The sequence below is a fragment of the Colobus angolensis genome, unplaced genomic scaffold, assembly GCF_000951035.1.
Source record: "Colobus angolensis palliatus isolate OR3802 unplaced genomic scaffold, Cang.pa_1.0 Scaffold224, whole genome shotgun sequence".
Taxonomy (NCBI): domain Eukaryota; kingdom Metazoa; phylum Chordata; class Mammalia; order Primates; family Cercopithecidae; genus Colobus; species Colobus angolensis.
This window is the reverse complement of record NW_012115422.1, coordinates 1,028,848-1,038,090: the sequence shown is the minus strand read 5'-3', so window position 1 is coordinate 1,038,090 and position 9,243 is coordinate 1,028,848. Positions and strand designations below refer to the sequence as shown.

The window sequence follows — 9,243 nt, the reverse complement described above, 5'->3', positions numbered from 1 at the left end:
AAAAAAAAAAAAAAAAAAGACAAAATAGAGACCTTTTTAGATATTAAAAAGTTGAAAGGACTCACCAGCATATCCACATTACAGAAATACTAAAGGAAATCTTTTAGGCAGAAAGAACATTGGAAATACAAATCTACCTAAAGGAATAAAGAGCATTGAAAATGGTAACTATGTAAGTAAATATATACAATTTTTATCTTATTATTTCAATATTTAAAAAAGATAAGCTGGGCACAGTGGCTCACACCTGTAATCCCAGCACTCTGGGAGGCTGAGGCAGGTGGATCATGAGGTCAGGAGTTCGAGACCATCCTGGCTAACACGGTGAAACCACGTCTGTGCTAAAAATACAAAAAGTTAGCTGGGCCTGGTGGCACTCACCCATAGTCCCAGCTACTCAGGAGGCTGAGGCAGGAGAATCACTTGAACCCAGGAGGCGGAGCTTGCAGTGAGCCGAGATTGCGCCATTGCACTGCAGCTTGAGCAACAGAGTAAGATTCCATCTCAAAAAAAAAAAAAAAAGCAAAAAAGAAAAGATAAAAAAAAAGAAGATAATTGCCTAGCTAGAGCAATCAGAAATGAAGGGCATCCAAGTTGGGAAGGAGAATGTCAAAGTCAAATTGTCCCTGTTGCAAATGACATGGTCTTATATATAGAAAACCCTAAAAGTTCCACCGAAAACTCTTAGAATTGATAAAAAAAAATTAGTAACGTTGCAGGATACAAAATCAACATACAAAAATCAGTAGCACTTTTATACATCAACAATGAGCAAGCAGAAGAAGGAATCAAGAAAGCAATCTAATTTATAATAGCTACCAAAAAAATTCATAGGAATAAATTTAACAAAGAAGGTGAAAGCTAAAGATCTTTCTCTATAAACTACAGGAAAACTATAAAACACTGATGAAAGAAATTGAAAAGGACACACTCAAAAATGGAAAGATATCCCATATTCATGTTTCCAATATTCTTGGAAGAATATTGTGAAAATGACCATACTACTAAAAGTGATCTGCAGATTTAATACCATCCCTATCAAAATATTAATGACACTCTTCACAGAAATAGAAAAACAACAATCTTAAAATTTCTATGGAACCACAAAAAGCCCTGAATGGCCAAAGCAATCGTGAGCAAAAAGAACAAAATTGGAGGCATCACACTACTGGACTTCAAATTATATTACAGAGCTATAGTAACAAAACAGCATGGCACTGGCACAAAAACAGGCACACAGATGAATGGGATGGAATAGAGAGCCCAAAAATAAATCCGCATATTTGCAGTTAGCTTATTTTCAACAAAGATGCCAAGAACATTTATTGCAGAAGAGGCAGTCTTTTCAATAAATGGTGCTGGAAAACTGAGTATTTGTATGTGAAAAAATAAAACTAGACCCCTGTCTCTCACCATATTAAAAAAAAAAAAATGCCAGGCATGGTGGCTCATGCCTATAATCCCAGCACTTTGGGAGGCCGAGGTGGGTGGATCACCTGAAGTCAGGAGTTCAAGACCAGCCTCACCAACATGGAGAAACCCCATCTCTACTAAAAATACAAAATTGGCCAGGCATGTGGCACCTGCCTGGAATCCCAGCTACTCAGGAGGCTGAGGCAGGAGAATTACTTGAATCCAGGAGGCAGAGGTTGCAGTGAGCCAAGACCATGCCATTGCACTCCAGCCTGGGCAAAAATAACGAAACTCCATCTCAAAAAAACCCAAACAAACAAACCTCAAAATGGATTAAAGATTTAAATGTAGGCTGGGCACAGTGGCTCATGCTTGTAATCCCAGAACTTTGGGAGGCCGAGGCAGGTGGATCACTTGAGGACAGGAGTTCAAGACCAGCCTGACCAACATGGTGAAACCCTGTCTGTACTAAAAATACAAAAAAATTAGCTGGGCATGGTGGTGGGCGCCTGTAATGCCAGCTACACAGGAGGCTGAGTCAGGAGAATTGCTCAAACTCAGGAGGCAGAGGTTGCAGTGAGCCGAGATCACACCATTGCAACTGCAGTCCAGCCTGGGCAACAAGAGTGGAACTCCGTTTCCAAAAAAAAAAAAAAAGATTTAAATGTAAGACCAAAAACTATAAAGATAGGAGAAATGTTTCAGGACATTGGCCTGCTCAAAGATTTTTATGGAAAAATCCTCGTAAGTATAGGCAATAAAGGCCAAAACAGACAAATGGAATTCTATCAAATGAAAAAGCTTCTGCACAGCAAAGAAAACAATGAACAGAGTGAAAAGACAACTTACAGAATGGCAGAAAATATTTGCAAGCTATTTATCCAACCAGGGATTAATAGCCAGAATATACAAGGAACTCAAACAACTTAACAGCAACAACAACAACAACAGCAAAAATTTAAAAATAGGCAAATGAGTTGAATTGATATATCTCATACAAGAAGATATACAAATGGCCCACAGGTATATGAAAAAATGTTCAACATTACTAATCATCAGAGAAATGCAAATCAAAACCAAAGTAAGTTCTCTCACCCCAGTTGGAAAGGCTATTATTAAAAACAAAAACACAAAAACAAAAAAATACCTGACAAATGCTTGTAAGGAGGTGGAGAAAGGACACCTCACCTTTTTTTTTTTTTTTTTTTTTCAGACGAAGTCTCGCTCTGTCGCCCAGGCTGGAGTGCAGTGGTGCGATCTCAGCTCACTGCAAGCTCCGCCTCCTGGGTTCATGCCATTCTCCTGCCTCAGCGTCCCGAGTAGCTGGGACTACAGGCGCCCACCACAACGCCCGGCTAATTTTTTTGGTATTTTTAGTAGAGACGGGGTTTCACTGTATTAGCCAGGATGGTCTCGATCTTCTGACCTCGTGATCCACCCGCCTTGGCCTCCCAACGTTCTGTGATTACAGGCGTGAGCCACCGCGCCCAGCGAGAAAGGAGAACTCTTATGCCCTGTTGGTAGCCATATAAATTAGCAGTCATTATGGGAAATATTATGTAGGTTCCTCAAAAAACTAACAATAGGCCAGGCACAGTGGTTCATGCCTGTAATCCCAGAAGTTTGAGAGGCCGAGGCGGGTGGATCACTTGAGGTCAGGAGTTCCAGACCAGCCTGGTCAAAATGGTGAAATCCCATCTCTACTAAAAATACAAAAAATTAGCCAGGTGTGGTGGTGGATGCCTGTGATTCCAGCTACCCAGGAGGCTGAGGCAGGAGAATCGCTTGAACCCAGGAGGCAGAGGGTGCAGTGCGCCAAGATCGCGCCACTGCACTCCAGCCTGGGCAACAGAGCGAGACGCCATCTCAAAAACAAAAACAAAACAAAACAAAACAAAAATCCCTAAAAATAGAACTACCATATATGATCCATATGATCCAGCAATCCCACATCTAGGTATATATCCAAAGGAAAGGACACTGATATGTCAGAGAGGTATCTGCACTCCCATGTTTTACTGCAACAGTATTCACAATTCTAGGTGGACATGGAATCCACCTAGATACCCATCAACAGATGAATGGATAAAGAAAGCATGGTACAGGTGGGGCACAGTGGCTCACGCCTGTAATCCCAGCACTTTGGGAGGCTGAGGCAGGCAGATCACCTGAGGTCAGGAGTTCGAGATCAGCCTGACCAACATGGAGAAACCCCATCTCTACTAGAAATGCAGAATTAGCCAGCCATGGTGGCAGGCACCTGTAATCCCAGCTACTCAGGAGGCTGAAGCAGGAGAATCACTTGAACCTGGGAGGTGAAGGTTGCAGTGGGCCGAGATTGGGCCACGACACTGTAGCCTGGTGATGGGGTGAGACTCCGTCTCATATAAAAATAAAAATAAAAATAAATAAAGCATGGTATAGGGTCAGGGGCGGTGGCTCATGCCTGTAATCCTAGCACTTTGGGAGGCTGAGGCAGGTGGATCACCTGAGGTCAGGAGTTCGAGAGCAGCCTGGCCATCTCTACTAAAAATACAAAAAATTAGCTGTGCGTGATGGTGGATGCCTGTATTCCCAGCTGCTCGGAGCCTGAGGCAGGAGAATCACTTGAATCTGGGAGGCGAAGTCTTTGGTGAGCCGAGATCGGACCACTGCACTCCAGCCTGGGCAACAGGAGCAAAACTCTGTCTCAAAAAAAAAAAAAAAAAAAAGAAAGAAAGAAAGCATGGTATATATGCACAATGGAATACTGCCATAACAAGTTAAAGAATTCTGTCATTCACAGCAACCTGAATGAACTTGGAGGACGTTAGGTTAAGTGAAATAATCCAGACACAGAAAGATAAATACTGTGTGTTCTTCGTCATATGTGGAAGCTACAAAGTTGTCTCTTAGAGGTAGAAAGTAGAATAGTGGTTACTAGAGGCAGAGATGGGTAGGTGGGGAGGGGAAGATAGGCAAAAGTTGGTTGACAGAAGTAAAATTACAACTAGGTAGGAGGAATAATTCCTGGTGTTCTATAACACTACAGGGAGTCTATAATTAACAATGATTTATTGTATATTTTCAAATAGTTACAAGAGCAGATTTTGAATGTTCCCAAAACAAAGAAATGATAGATATTTGAAGTGATGGATACGCCAATTACCTGGTCATTATACATTATATACATGTATCTAAATATCACACTGAACCTCATAAATATGTACAATTACTATGTGTCCATTTAAAATAATAATAAAAGCAAAGAAAACCCAAAATAAAAAAGATGATTGTTTAAACAAAAGTAATAATAGAGTATGAGGTTTACAGCATATATGGAAGTAAAATGTGAGACACCAATAGGACAAAGCACTGGTTTGTTTGGAGGGGAGGCTAAGGGGGTTCAGCATTCCCCAGGATCTCTACCTGTGACTGAATAGTACACTAAACTCAGGAGAAGTATTATAACACCTGTCTGGCCTAGAGGCCAAGCCAATTTTCCAATTTGGTAGTTATAAAACCTAGCCATTTGTGTTTGTTTTGTTTGTTTTTTCCTAAAGAAAACGAAAAGAGCTAGGAACAGTGGTTCACACCTATAATCCCAGTGCTTTGGGGGGCCAAGGTAGGAGGATCGCTTGAAGGCAGGAGTTGAAGACTCACTTTGTGCCAACGTTGCATTGCACAACTGAATTGCCTAACATTTTCATTGATTTGATGAATTGTTTGGCTATTGCATAGATACAGGATTTAAAATAAATTCTTTCTTTAAAAATTGAGTGGCCAGGTGCAGTGGCTCACACCCGTAATCCCAGTGTTTTGCAAGGCCAAGGCAGGAGGATCACTCGAGGCCAGGAGTTTGAGACTGCAGTGAGTTATGATTGCACCACTGTACTCCAGCCTAGGTGACAGAGCAAGATCCTGTCTCTAAAAAAGAAAGCAGAGAGAAGGGAACCGAGGCCATCATTCTGGCAATGTTGGTATTGGTTGGGCTGAGGACAGCCCAGAACTCCAGGGTGCTAGCCTTTCAGCCACAAAAAAACCCATCTCACCCAAGGACCAGAACCCACCGAAAAGATCCGCATTCCCCGCAGGTAATTTCATGCTCCCAAAATGGGACACAAAGTAGTCATATTTGACGGTCTATTGTCAGAGCCTGGTGGGAAAATTGTGTCAACAAGCACAGGTTTGGCAGAAGAAGGAGGCAGAAAGTCTTGAGAAGAATGCATCAGAAAAGACAAAGGAGGGGTGGCCCCTCGAGGCCAAGTGCAGGAGGAAAGTCATCTCCGAGGCTGAGTACTGGCTGGGAGAATGGCTTCATAGACATTCACAGCATGCGGATTCTGGAAAAGATAGAAAGGAAGGCTCTCACAAGGCAGAGTTCACTTCCCAAGGACAAAGGCAAATGGAGCAGTGCATTTGTGTTTGGACTTTCTGGGGAGCACTGGATGGAGCTGCCAGATTTGTTGAAGGAGCAGACGCACCTGAGAGAATGGCATGTATGCGACACCCCGATCCAAATCACTCCTACATATATTGAGCTGTTTCAAGCGATGAGAATTCAGGATCTGCCAAAGAAACAAATCTCACATTTTCCAGCTAAAATCAGTTGTTTGAAGAACTTGAAATAACTCAATGAGAGTTTCAACTATCTGAAGAGCATTCCTCCAGAGCTGGGAGACTGTGAAATCCAGAGGGACTGGATTGTTCTGGAAATCTAGAATTCACAGAGCTGCCTTTTGAATTAAGTAATTGGAAGCTAGTTGCATTTGTAGGTATCTCAGCAAACAAGTTTTCCAGTCGCAATCTGTGTCCTGAGGATGTCTATTTGCAGTGGTTGGATATCAGCAACAATAACCTGACTGACCTGCCGCAAGATAGAGACAGGCTGGGAGAGCTGCAGGGCTTTCTCTTGTATAAAAGCAAGTTGACCTACCTTCCTTACCCCTTGCTTAACCTGAAGAAGTGCGCTTTGTTAGTCGTCAATGGGGACCACTTAGTGGAGCTTTCAACTGCCCTTTGTGACTCCTCCACACCTTTAAAATTTGTGAGCCTTACAAACAATCCCCCCCCACCTTTTTTTTTTGACAGAGTCTTCCTCTGTCACCAAGGCTTGAGTGCAGTGGCACCATCTCAGCTCACTGCAACCTCCACCTCCTGAGTTCAAGTGATTCTTCCACCTCAGCCTCCTGAGAGGTTGGGACCAGAGGTGTGCATCACCATACCCAGCTAATTTTTTGTATTTTTAGTAGAGACAGGGTTTTGCCATGTTGGCCAGGCCAGTCTTGAACTCCTGGGCTCAAGGGATCCGCCCACCTCGGCCTCCCAAAGTGTTAGAAATACAAGCGTGAGCCTTGATAAAGAATTTATGAGGCTGGGTGCGGTGGTTAACGCCTGTAATCCCAGCACTTTGGGAAGCCAAGGTGGGCGGATCGTTTGAGGTCAGGAGTTCGAGACCAGCTTGGCCAACAAGGTGAGACCCCGTCTCTACTAAAAATACAAAAATCAGTGGGGCGTGATGACACGTGCCTGTAATCCCAGCTACTCCGGAGGCTGAGGCAGGAGAATCACTTGAACCCAGAAGGCAAAGGTTGTAGGGAGCCGAGATTGTGCCTCCATACTCCAGTCCAGGTGACAGAGTGAGGCTCCGTCTCAAAAGAAACAAGAATGTGTGAAAGCCTATATTGAAGATCTTAAGGAAAGAGAATCTTCCCAAGCTGTACCACCAAAAGGTGTTTTAGCCTTCAACTTTGATATTTTCCATCAGAAGACAGCAAAGTCTCACTATTCTGTGGAACTTTCAAGTTTTATGTTATGGGTCATGCCATGTAGGAAGAATGGCTTGTGCTTAAGGACAAAGTCTAGAAACCACTACCATAGTTGTTAAGAAAAGTGATTTTCAAATGTCAAATATATGAATACCTCCCTCCAAAAAAATTTTAAAAAAAAAGTAAAAATAAATGAGGCTACATTATTTGGCCTTAAAAGATGTCAAGCCTAGAAATTATAAAAATTTCTTAGGCTCTTAGGATAGAATACTGAGAGAGGAACTAATTATGGTCTGGAGTTTCATTGGCTGTTAAAACCTATGGAATGTTGTCTGGCTCCTAGTGCTTTTGTGTTGTATTCTAATGTATGATTTTGCTTTTGAAACTGTTGGGAAGGTTGGAGGTCAACTGAATTGTTTATTCAAAGTCATAAATGCAAATTGTTTTCTCACCTCTGGAATTAGGAATCTTTGAATGTAAGTGAGAATTTCCTTTAAAATTAGCAGAAAAAGTTGGTTTTTATGTGGAGACGTGTTAGGTTAATTACAGTCTTAATTTGATGGAGTACAATGGAGATCTTTTTTAATGAACATGGAGAAGCTGGAAATATTATACTCTACAACCTGTTATCAACCTACCAAATAGGTGAAAAAAAGTCCTAGGTGGAAAATTAAGATTAATATCATTACATTTCTTTGTGAGGCATGTTTTTATCTTAGCAATTTGGACTCTGGCACTTCATCTGGAATATGTGTATTTTATACTTGATAACTACTGTGAGTGGATGGCTCCTGTGCTAATTTGTAAGATTATTGTATTAATGAGCTCTTGCTAGTTTATGTGGCAATAAGAAACACCCCCAAATCTCAGTGGTTTATGACAACAAAGGTTTATTTCTTCCTCTTGGTACATGTCAGCTGCAGCTTGGCTCGATGGGTATTCATTTCAGAATCTAGGTTGACAGAGTAACACCGATTAAAGACATTTGTTACTGTGACAGAGGGAAAAGAGTACAACAGCTAAGCCACGCAATGTCTCTTTAACTCCTGTTTAGATGGTACACATGGCTTATGCCTCACATTTCATTGGCTGAAGGAAATCGCATGGGTAAACCTAACGTTAAGAGAGTGGGAAAGTCTGCACCTGTAGGAAGGCACTGCAAGTCACATGTAAATATGTAGGATATAAAATTCTCTTACGGGAAGTGTGGGGAATAATCAAGAACAAAAATGCAATCTTCCACAGTTATTAAAAGAGATACATTTAATGAAGAAATAATTCAATAGACTGTTCTGATCCTAGCATTCAAATAAGACCAACCTGGTGGTCTATGTAATACCCTTTCAGGTTTTATCACCGCGCTTTCAATTTCAGAATCATACATCTTATAGTGAAATACAAACCCTTGCTACTCAGTGCTATGGTGTTTTTTAGGTGGAAAGATAGGGGAGAAAAGCCTCCTTAACAGGACCAAGCACTAGTTCTGCCAAAGAAATGACCATTCTCTATAACAGCAATGCTCAAAGCATTTCTTCCCACACATGGCTCACATGTTCTTTTTAAAATGTATAGCAGTCACCACCCTTCACAGTCCTTATTACTATTTGTAACTTTGTCCCTTAATATTTATCCTCCACTCAAAATCTTTTCTCAGGAAGCACTGTCACTGATGTTTTTCCACTGTTCTACTGAGATGCCATCTTGAAGCAGAATGCCAGTTTATATCCTTATAGCAATTCTTCTGGGTGTAAGCATCCCGCGCCCCCACTTTAGCTTATCAGACAGGAGCTAGCTGTTACCCTGATGCCACACACATCTCATGTCTTGGGCAGAGAACTGTTTTTTGTTTGGTTGGTTGTCTTCTTTTTTTTTTTTTTGAGACAGAGTTTTGCTCTCTTGCCCACGCTGCAGAGTTGTGGTGTGTTCTCAGCTCACTGCAGCCTCTGCATCCCAGGTCTGAGTGATTCTCTTGCCTCACCCTCCCCAGTAGCTGGGACTACAGGTGTGCACCCCCACACCTGGGTAATTTTTTTTTTTTTTGTATTTTTAGTGGAAACGGGGTTTCACCATGTTGGGCCAAGCT

General features: G+C 41.9%; 1 pseudogene; it reads left to right on the top strand.

The window, feature by feature from the left end:
• The first annotated feature begins 5,505 nt into the window (after positions 1-5,505).
• LOC105513210 lies at positions 5,506-7,146 on the top strand (annotated as a pseudogene).
• Positions 7,147-9,243: the final 2,097 nt, after the last annotated feature.